This window comes from Myotis nattereri (genome assembly GCF_964212035.1).
Source record: "Myotis nattereri genome assembly, chromosome: 2".
Taxonomy (NCBI): Eukaryota; Metazoa; Chordata; class Mammalia; order Chiroptera; family Vespertilionidae; genus Myotis; species Myotis nattereri.
In genome coordinates this window covers 190,355,989-190,366,399 of record NC_138076.1, presented here as the reverse complement: position 1 = coordinate 190,366,399, position 10,411 = coordinate 190,355,989, and positions in this window count along the sequence as shown.

Genomic DNA, 10,411 nt, shown 5'->3' with positions numbered 1-10,411 from the left:
ACACCAAAATGTCATCCTGTCCAGAGTCTGCTAAGAGCTTTTGGGAAGCATGCACGAAGAGGCTCAATCCTCCCAAGGCTTATTATCAAAAGAAGGTGTACCCTGTTGAGCTGGTGTTACTTTGAGGCACATTTATGTTTGATATAAAGTCTTTGCTGCCCTTCACTGAGGTCTTTCTCTGCTCCCCCTCTACTCTCCCCCTTTTTCTCTCATTTTGAAAGGCTGCCTGTCCTGTGTCATGTTGACAAGGAGAAGATGATGAGCTGGGAAATGTTGCAGCTGAAAGGTCTCAAGGAAGACAACTTTGTCAAATGCCAACCAAATAGGAAAGATGAAAGCCTACTGGGGCCTGGGGAGGGAGTGACTAAGTGAGTGTAGGCGAGGGCTATGACCATTGGTACCCCCAAGACTATCTCAGTGCTTATTTCAGAGCAAGCTAAGGGCAGGGGCCTATCATTAGGGAAGGGTGGAGTGAAGGTCCTTTTAAAATTCAGGACCCAGCCCTGCCATCCTAGGCTCTGGGATGATGAGGGAGACTGACAGATGAGTTTGGGCATGAAGGTTCTGCAGCCCTTTCTGGGGTCTGGAGAAAGCAACTTCTTAACCAAGGACACATTTTAATCCTCCAAAGGGATTTTAAGTGCAGTTCATAGGTAGGAGAGGCAGAAGTCAATAGGAAGCTATGAGTTAGGCAAGATTTTTTAGGACTTCTCCCTCAGTTCCATTCTGAATTCCCAGTAAACTTTGCCCAGAACCTTGAAATTTTCCAGATGCAAATAAACAGTCACAGGTAGAAACCATAGTATCTGTGGTATTTGAACAGGAAGTAAGTTTGGGACATTTCCTGAGCCATATTGAAACCAAACCCACGTACTCAGCATGCAACAGCTTGGGTTCTATAAGAAGCAATGCTTGTGCTTTGGGGAAATAGGAAGGTTTTTTGTTTTTGTTTTTTTTTTCCTTTTCTTTATTCCATGTAGTAAAGGGCCATTTCCCATTTCTTTCACCCAGGATCATGTCAAACACTAGGTTTACTCAATAAAAGCCACATCTGTCCTTATCTCTGTATCCCAAATAGAAGGAAGCAGGTGAGTAGAATTCAGATACCAAAAAGAAGACTGGACCATCCTCCTCTAACACACTGATGTGGACAAAAATTACTTCCTTTTATTCACAGACATTCCCCAAATTCATGAAGTGCCTGATCACAGGAATAGGACAATGGATAATTTCTAATTATTTATTGCTTCACTTAATAGACATTATAAGATCTTATTTTGTTCCATGATAGGGGCCTTGGTGGCATTCAGAAGCGTAATACATGATCCCTGATTTCATAGATTCATAGAAAAAAGAAGAAATGTAGACAAATAGTGGTAATTCAATGGAAGCAGTAATTAGCATCATAACAAACGTTTTTTAAAAAACTGTTTTATTGATTAAAGTATTACAAAGAGTATTACATATGTCTCCCTTTTTTCCCCGCCCTTGACAATCCCCTGGCCTCCCCCACCCCCCAGTGTCTTATGTCCATTGGTTATGCTTACATGAATGCATACAAGTCCTTCGGTTGATCTCTTACCCCCCCTCCTCCTGCCCTCCAACCCTCCCCGGCCTTCCCGCTGTAGTTTGACAGTCTGTTTGAGGCTGCTCTGCCTCTGTATCTATTTTTGTTCATAAGTTTATAATGGTCTTTATTATCCATAAATGAGTGAGATCATGTGGTATTTTTCCTTCATTGACTGGCTTATTTCACTTAACAAAGGTTTATATAAAAGGCTGTGCATGCCACTTCTCATTGATTAGAAGCAAATTATGGTCACCCAAAGCAAAAAGATATTAATTAGGATCCTGAGATAATACATAGACTAAGCTTCAAAAGGACAGAAATAAGGACAACTAAGAACCAGGCATTTAATTTTTAGAATGGTGCCCTAAACTCCAAACACATTTCATCTTGCTGCTCCTTTTCTGTTCCACTCAGATCAGCTTACACCAACTTCTTGCAGTGTCTCTTTCTCATGGTATCTTACCAGAGGCTTCCAGAGTAGCCAAGACATTCTAGCATTTAAGCTTGGAAGGAGGTGGTTCCCACTGCCACCCAGCCTTTATCAGGTCAGACTATCCCATATTTTAGAGGAATGTCACTTTTTTTTAAAATATATTTTATTGATTTTTCACAGAGAGGAAGGGAGAGAGATAGAGAGAGTTAGAAACATCGATGAGAGAGAAACATCGATCAGCTGCCTCTTGCACATCCCCCACCGGGGATGTGCCCGCAACCCAGGTACATGCCTTTGACCGGAATCGAACCCGGGACCTCTCAGTCCGCAGGCTGACGTTCTATCCACTGAGCCAAACCGGTTTCGGCAGGAATGTCACTTTCACCATCTGATTTGCAGGAAATAATATCAAGGCAAGGTGGGTGAGGTACTATGCTTGGATTAGCCTGGATCAATACCTGGGGGTGAAGGTGGGATCTGTAAGGAGAAAAAAAGGTGGAGGGGAGGATGCTCAGTGAAAGGACACCAAGTTGTCACTTACAAGTAAACTTGATACTCAAAGAGAAGAGAGGTTATGTCTACATGGTGGACATAACCATACATAGAAAGCTCTGAAAAGGATCTTGAATTTGAGCTGGATTTTTGATAGGCAGCTTTTTAGGGCGTCTGCCTGCCTTGCTGCTATGAAAATGTTTCCTTCTCAGCAACACAGATATATCCACACAGAAGTTCAATCAAGTTATATTTGATGACCATCACCTCCTTGGCCATTGCTGAGCAGAACGGAGTTGAACTGAGAGTGAGTCCAGTGGGCAAGTCAATCTAATGACACCTCCTTCCCATGCATTGGGAATTGGTCTATACTACAGGAGGCTAGTCAGTTGGTCAGTGAGTTTGGAGCTGAGAAAACATGAAACAGCCTTAGGAGGCCATATTTGGTCAATGCATATGAATAGGTAGAGAAGGCAGACTCTGAAAGCAACAGAGAGACTCATGGGAGGAAGTAGAGATAGAGCATATTTGATTAGTGAAGGAGGAAGGAGGCGGGGAGAATGGGAAAAGTAAATCATGGCTCTCTATGGCTTTTAGTTTCTATTTCCAGTTCTTCAAGTATAATCAATCGTACTTGATACTTTTGGTTTTCATGAGATATCTTTCTATCTTTGCAATCAATTCTTTTTGAGTTAATTTCTGTCTCTTACTATTCTTGAAGGACTATGGGATGGGCACTTGCAAAAATAGGCCAGTTGGGGAGGAGGAGCATTGCAGGCAGCGAAAACAAAGCCTAAAGGTGGCAGAGTGTGGGACTTAACTAAAGAACAGAAAGATGAGGTCAGCTTGACTTGTTCATTTTGTAAACAAAAGCTAGGAGGTGAGATGGGAAAGAAGATGAGGCCAGACTGTGCAAACTAAGGAGTTTGGAAGTTTATTGGGATGTAGGATTGAGCCATTGGATTTTCGAGCTGGAAAATGAGTTCATCAGACCTGGTCTTTGGGAATATCACGGTTGAGTGGAGACCAGTTTTGTATCCAAAGGAGGTGCAGAACTCCTGCTTTCTCAGGAGAGGGGAGAAAATGCCTTCTTGCCTCATTTCCATAAGATCTGGCCTCAGACAGCTTATTTCATCTGGATATACACTCCCTTTTCACCCAAAACAGAATTTGAGATTCTTCCACTGTTTTCCACGTAAGTCGTATCTAATCTGAACGTGAGAATGGGGACTAGGAATTATAAAAATCTGAACAGTCAGAATCTTTGAAAAGATCTATTGTCAGAGCAAATTTCCTCTCAACTGTAATAAGCAGATTACACAAAAACAAGGCACTCTGAAACATTGTGGTTTGGGGAATATTGTTTGGATGGTTCCAAAAAGGCAGAGAAAAGATGCCTAATGACGAAGGTTGTTTATGACTTTTCCTATACTAATTGCACAGAAACACATCTTCCTACCCACACCTCAGCTCATCCAGTCATGGAGCATAATCGAAGTGTGGAACTGCAGTCTTGATTCCCAAGTGCCTTGTTTGTCACCACATGCACTGGCCTTTATGAGTCCTTTGTGATAGGAAGAGACATAAGGAGTACAGGAACAGTGAGTACCAACTAATTTAGCAGTCAGCCTGCTCTCAGCAGTGATGGCTAATAATCAGGTTAAAAAGCAGAGATGATTTTAAATTTAAAAAAAGATCACTGAAGGTGAGTTGAAACAGTCCAATAATGGCTTAGTTAGGCAGGTATGTTCCTGGGAAGCTGTGAGGGGCTGAGAGGAGACTCTTGTTCCGTTTGAGGTGGGGACTCCATTTAGACAGGCAATGAAGAAATAAACCGGAGGGATAGGAATCATGGTGTTGCTATGGCTGCTTGCTGGCTACTAGCAGTTTTGGCCAATTAGCTAGGGCTTCTTCCCCACCTCTACGGCTTGCCAGCACTGCTAATGGTGGTGATGTCAAGAGGGCATCCTCACTTTAACATCCATCTCATCACAGCCTGGCTCCACTTACTAACAGTCAGTTCTGCCATTGACAGTTCTCGGTGGCATCTGTAGAGGTGCCAGTAGAAAGGGCACAATCCCAAGAAGGAAATGGGGAGAGATTCAAGCAGTGGAGAAGCTGGCAAGAAGCAGAAGGTTAATGGAGAGTTAGGTGTTCCATTTATCTTTGCCTGAGTTGTATGGAAATGGGGCCTCACCATGGCTCAAGAGAAGGTGCCCACTCTGGGCCTCTGTTCTATGGCCTATGGAATGTGGAGCTTGAAACAGGAGGCCTGCCGGGCTCATTTTAATGCTCACGAGGTGGGATTCTGTGGATGACTGAGCTCACTGGTGTTGGTTCTCCGTCACTCAGAGAGGAAGTGGGAGGGGCATCATGACTGTGAATGAGAGATGTGGATCATAGATTGAAGAGGAAGCAGGCATGATAAAGCCCTACTGGTTTTCTGGGAGGTATGGACTTTCTGGGATTCTGCTACATGGATAAGAAAAAAAAATCTTTCCCTGCCTATCTTTTTCAAGTGTGGGCCAACAGCCACACTCTTCCCTGCTGCGTGGGTCGACAAAAGTTGAACTCTGTATAACCACAGTATGTAGATCGGGAGGAGTATTCCACCTTCATTTATTCAAGGTTTGAAAATTACTGTTTCGAGTTTCTTTGAACAGTGGGTTCTATATCTCTTTGGCTGGTATGATGTAAATGAATGGTATATTTCAGCTACTCCAATCATCTCAGCAATGCAGAAATCCTGTCTATAATTTATTTTTACATGCTTCCCTTTTCTTCTTCCCTTCTGAGCACATGTATGTATTTTTAATTGCTCAGAACAGGGCAATAAGAATGGATAGAAATTCAAGTGGCTCAGACACCCAGTGCGGACAACAGCCATGCAGATAAAACATAATATAAATCAAAGCAGGTGTCTGGCACATGGTCAAGTTTACTCAATAAATTTTTGTCTAAAAAAAGAAAGAAAGGAAGAAATACATCCTCAGTGGTTTTACTGCCTGCTTTTGGAGGAAGCCTTTTTCACCATGGAATAATCCTGTCAGTAAAGTCTTTCTTCCCTGGTTGAACTAATTTCTGTGTCTCTGTGTTTTCACCTTCTCTTTCTTTACAATCATCCTTTGAGAACAGTCTCAACGATCACTTTTATTTGCCTCTCCCCTCCAATCCTCCTCCTCTGCTGACCAGGGGAATGACTGACATTCTCTGTGAGGTGCTCCAGAGGTGACATCTTGGGCTTGCTTGGCTGCCTTTATGACTCTCCTTTACTGGGGTTGAATTCTGTGGAGGCAAAGGTTCAAAGACACCCCCCTTACATGGTCCCTCACTGGGCCTCCTGCACCTGAACCAGTACACACCACACCTGTAATCCTGCAGCCCACTTACAGTACTTCTTCTGAGGGAAGGGTTGTCCTTTATTCTTACATGCACCAGAAATGCTAACCTGACAAGCCCAGGCATCATTCTTTGCAGTTCTAGACTTTTACTGATCCCATCAAAATTTAGGAGTAGTAAAGTGTCACAGTGTGTAAGCACTGCTGTGAAACCTTAAGACCACCTCTATTTGTCCCGGAGTGAAAGGGAAATGGGCACAGCGTCCAGTTTAGAGCAGTGTTAATAGTTTGTGAAGAGGCATATCAGCTGTGATTCCAATATGGCGTGAGCATCTTTCTCTCATGACACTTCAACATGATGCAGACCTTTCTCTTCCGATTCAATCTCCTGGGTAGCTTATAGTCCTTTAGTAGAGTTCATGTTTGTTGTCCTGCCAAGCTCAAGCTTGTAGTCTGATTTTGATCATCTAAATTTCAAATTTTGTGCCCACCAGCCCTTGTTAGGGGTCACAACGGTTTTTTAAAACTAAGTCAGATGTTTTCAAGTTTATGAGGCTGACATTATTTGGTTATAGATTGGGGATAATGGCAGTGAAAGGGAATACTTTTTAAAATGCTTTGAGATATACAACAGTTGTATTTGCTGTGATTTCACAACCTGTGGGCATTTATTTTGAAGTTGTCATTTGATGCCACAGGTTGTCCACTTGCATTTCCTCTATCTCAGAGTGACTGTCCCTGACAAATGTTTCTAACATAGCATTCCTTACTCTGTCTCCTTACTCTGCTATATTTAAAAACAGCATTCATCATAACATTAGTGTAAATATTTATTTGTTTCTCTGACTCTCCTACAAGAAAAGAAACTTCCTGAGGGTAGAGTTTGTCTTGTGCACTGAATGAGTTCAACACCTAGAACAGTGCCTGAGCCCAGAAATCTTCCAATAAACATTGCTGAATGAATTACAAAAGCATTATAAAGGAGGTCCAAGATTGTGTTTGAGGAATACACTGAGGAGGGGATTTGTCCCTGAATTATGTGATGTTACTCTGCCACATCCATTTATCCAGGGCAGAATTCTTTTTGACACAACGTCAATATTTTTGGCATGTGTGTGTTTTATTTGCTCATAAAACACAGTCTGTACCCCTGCAAGAGCATCTCTAAATTGTTCTTGATACGGCATGTGATGTTTTGATTATTTCTGAAGCCATTCTCTGAGTGGGTAACACATCTGTACCTCTTGTCTGCAGGTACTTTGAAAGCGATAGAGTTGAGCTAAAAATATTCAGAAGTAGCTAAGCAGTCAGCATTGCTTCAACCTTGTGCACTGACTGCTTTTGTGTCTTATTCTTGCATCTGGTATCAAAACAAAAACCTCTAACATGGGAAGACATTCTAGTCTTCCAGTCATCTATTATTGTCACAGATAATGAACAAGGCAAGCTTTTAAAAACACCCGAACAATGCTCTCTAACCTGCCTCTCCAGGTGCCCACCTTGCTCCTACCATGAGAATGTCAAACTCAAATTTATATCAAATAGCCTTATTTTTTATATAATTTAGAATGATGATGATTTAAAAAATCTCATAGACAAGGTGGGGCAAAAGTAGGTCTACAGTTATTCATATGGAAAATAATAATTAATTAATAATAATACAAGAATAAATTCTGTTTTGTATACTCACAACTGTAAACCTGCTTTTGCCCTACCCTGTATTTATACAGTGTTTGTCTTTGTCAGAGCACTTCTCCATATCACATACTTTTTCTTCATACATCAAAATAGGCATAGCTGCTCCCTTTGAACACAGGATAAATCAGGCACAGAGGTTTGTTGACATCCTTAAGGTCCCTTGGGTAACTAGTGACTGAGTCAATGCAAAATCTCCAGCCTTCTGTGCTATACAGATACCAACTGTTGGGATATTAAGGTAACCTCTTCTGATTCCCAGTATAGGCTCTCTATTTTCTTTTTTTTAAAAATTAAATCTTTATTGTTCAGATTATTATAGTTGTTCCTCTTTTTCCCCCTCCATAGCTCCCCTCCATCTGGTTCCCACCCCACCCTCCACCCTCACCCCCCCGCACTGTCCTCATCCATAGGTGTACAATTTTTGTCCAATCTCTTCCCGAACCCCCACATCACTTTGCCCCAAGAGAATAGTCAGTCCACTCCCTTTCTATGCCCCAATTCTATTATATTCACCAGTTCATTCTGTTATCAGATTATTCATTCACTTGATTTTTAGATTCACTTGTTGATAGAAGTGTATTTGTTGTTCATAATTTGTATCTTTACCTTTTTCTTCTTCTTCCTCTTCTTAAAGGATACCTTTCAGAATTCCATATAACACTGGCTTGGTGGTGATGAACTCCTTTAGCTTTTTCTTATCTGTGAAGTTCTTTATCTGACCTTCAATTCTGAATGATAGCTTTGCTGGGTAAGTAATCTTGGTTGTAGTTTCTTGCTATTCATCACTTTGAATATTTCTTGCCATCCCCTTCTGGCCTGCATAGTTTCTGTTGAGAAATCATCTGACAGTCATATGGGTACTCCCTAGTAGGTAACTGACTGTTTTTCTCTTGCTGCTTTTAAGATTCTCTCTTTGTCTTTTGCTCTTGGCATTTTAATGATGATGTGTCTTGGTGTGGTCCTCTTTGGATTCCTTTTGTTTGGGGTGCTCTGAGCTTCCTGGACTTGTAAGTCTATTTCTTTGACCAGGTAGGGGAAGTTTTCTGTCATTATTTCTTCAAATAGGTTTTCAATATCTTGCTCTCTCTCTTCTTCTGGCACCCCCATAATTTGGATGTTGGTATGCTTGAAGTTGTCCCAGAGGCTCCTTACACTATCTTCATATTTTTGTATTCTTTTTGTTTTTCCAGTTGGGTGTTTTTTGCTTCTTCATATTTCAAATCTTTGACTTGATGCTTGTGATCCTCTAGTCTGCTGTTGGAACTCTGCATAATATCCTTTATTTCAGTCAGTTTATGCTGAATTTCTAGTTGGTCCTTTATCATAACCTCGAGGGTCTCACTAGATTTCTTGAGAGTCTCACTAAATTTATCGGCGGTTTCTAGAAAATTCTTGAAAAACCTTTTAACCGTGGTTTTGAACTCTATATCCAGTAGTTTGCTTTCCTCCATTTCTGTCATTTGTGACCTGTTTCTTTGTCTCCGCATTTTTTATGCTTCCCTGTGTTGATAGAGTGGCTTTTTGTGCTTGGTGTCCTATAGGGCCTGGTGGTTCAGCCTCCCCAATTACCTGAGGTGGACATTCTTGGTGCACCCCTTTGTGGGCTTTGTGTACAGTCTTGTTGTAGTTAAGCCTTGATTGTTGTAGGTATCACTGGGAGGAATTGACCTCCAGGTCAATTGGCTGAGAATCAGCTGTGTCTGCAGTGGGAGAACTTCTGTGCTGGAGACACCCTCAGGGGCAAGACTTGCTTCAGTGGGGCTTTGGTGCTCACTGAGTCTGCCCCCTGAGTGTGTCCCTTATGGATCTGAGGAGTTGTAATCTGGATGGTCCCACTCTGACCACTGGGTACACTGGCTCTTGGATCTCTAAAGAGGTGCTAATTTGGCCTCTTCCTGAGGCTACCCAGCAGGATCTATGGAGAGATCTGCAGATTCCTCTTCTTTGTTTGTGGTTTGGAGGTGCCCAGATGAGGCCCAGCTGTGAAGCAATGCAAGCTGCTGTGGGGCCTTTGGCCTTCTTTTGGAAGTTCTGGGTCTCTCTGACCCAGCTGCAGTTTGTTAGGTAATTTTCAGATTGCAAAGGGCCAGGCCTTTCATATGCAAAAGCCTCTGTGCACAGCTTAGGTGGGGTGGGGTCTCAGGGAATCAACAGGGAGGAGCAACCAGCTATGGCTGATCCTCAGCCCTGTCCTAACAGGCCCCACGTCTCAGTGTCCCGGTAATCACTGTAAGCACTTTTGAGAGAAAGCCACCCTCAAGTTCCACCCGAGGCCAGACAGTCCAGTTTCTTTCTGTATGAGTCTGGGTCCCCAGAGACTCGCCTGGAACTGGAGTTCAGAGCAGTCGGGAGCTTGAGACTCCCTCCCAATTGAAAAAGACAACCGCATCCTCAGTTGCTAGCCCTTTCCATGTGCGCCTCTGTACCTCTGCATTTCCGCACTTCCTCTGGGTCTCAGTGTGCTTTTCTCTTTCCTTCTAGTTGTAGAATTTCTGCTCAGCCAGCCTTCCTGTGGTTCTGGATGATGTCAGTTTTGTCTTTTAGTTGTATTTTTGAAGTGGTTGTGGGAGGCAGCAATTTCAGGTGTTTACCTATGCCGCCATCTTGGTTTCTCCCTATTTTCTTTTCTTAAAAAATATATTTCTATTGATTTCAGAGAGAGGAAGGGAGCGATTGAAACATCAATGATGAGAGAGAATCATTGATTGGATGCCTCCTGCACACTCCCTACTGAAGATCAAGCCCATAACCTGGACATGTGCCCTGGCCAGGAATTGAACCGCAGCCCCCTAATTCAGTGATGGCAAACCTATGACACACGTGTCAGAGGTGACACGCAAACTCATTTTTTTGGTTGATTTTTCTTTGTTAAATGGCATT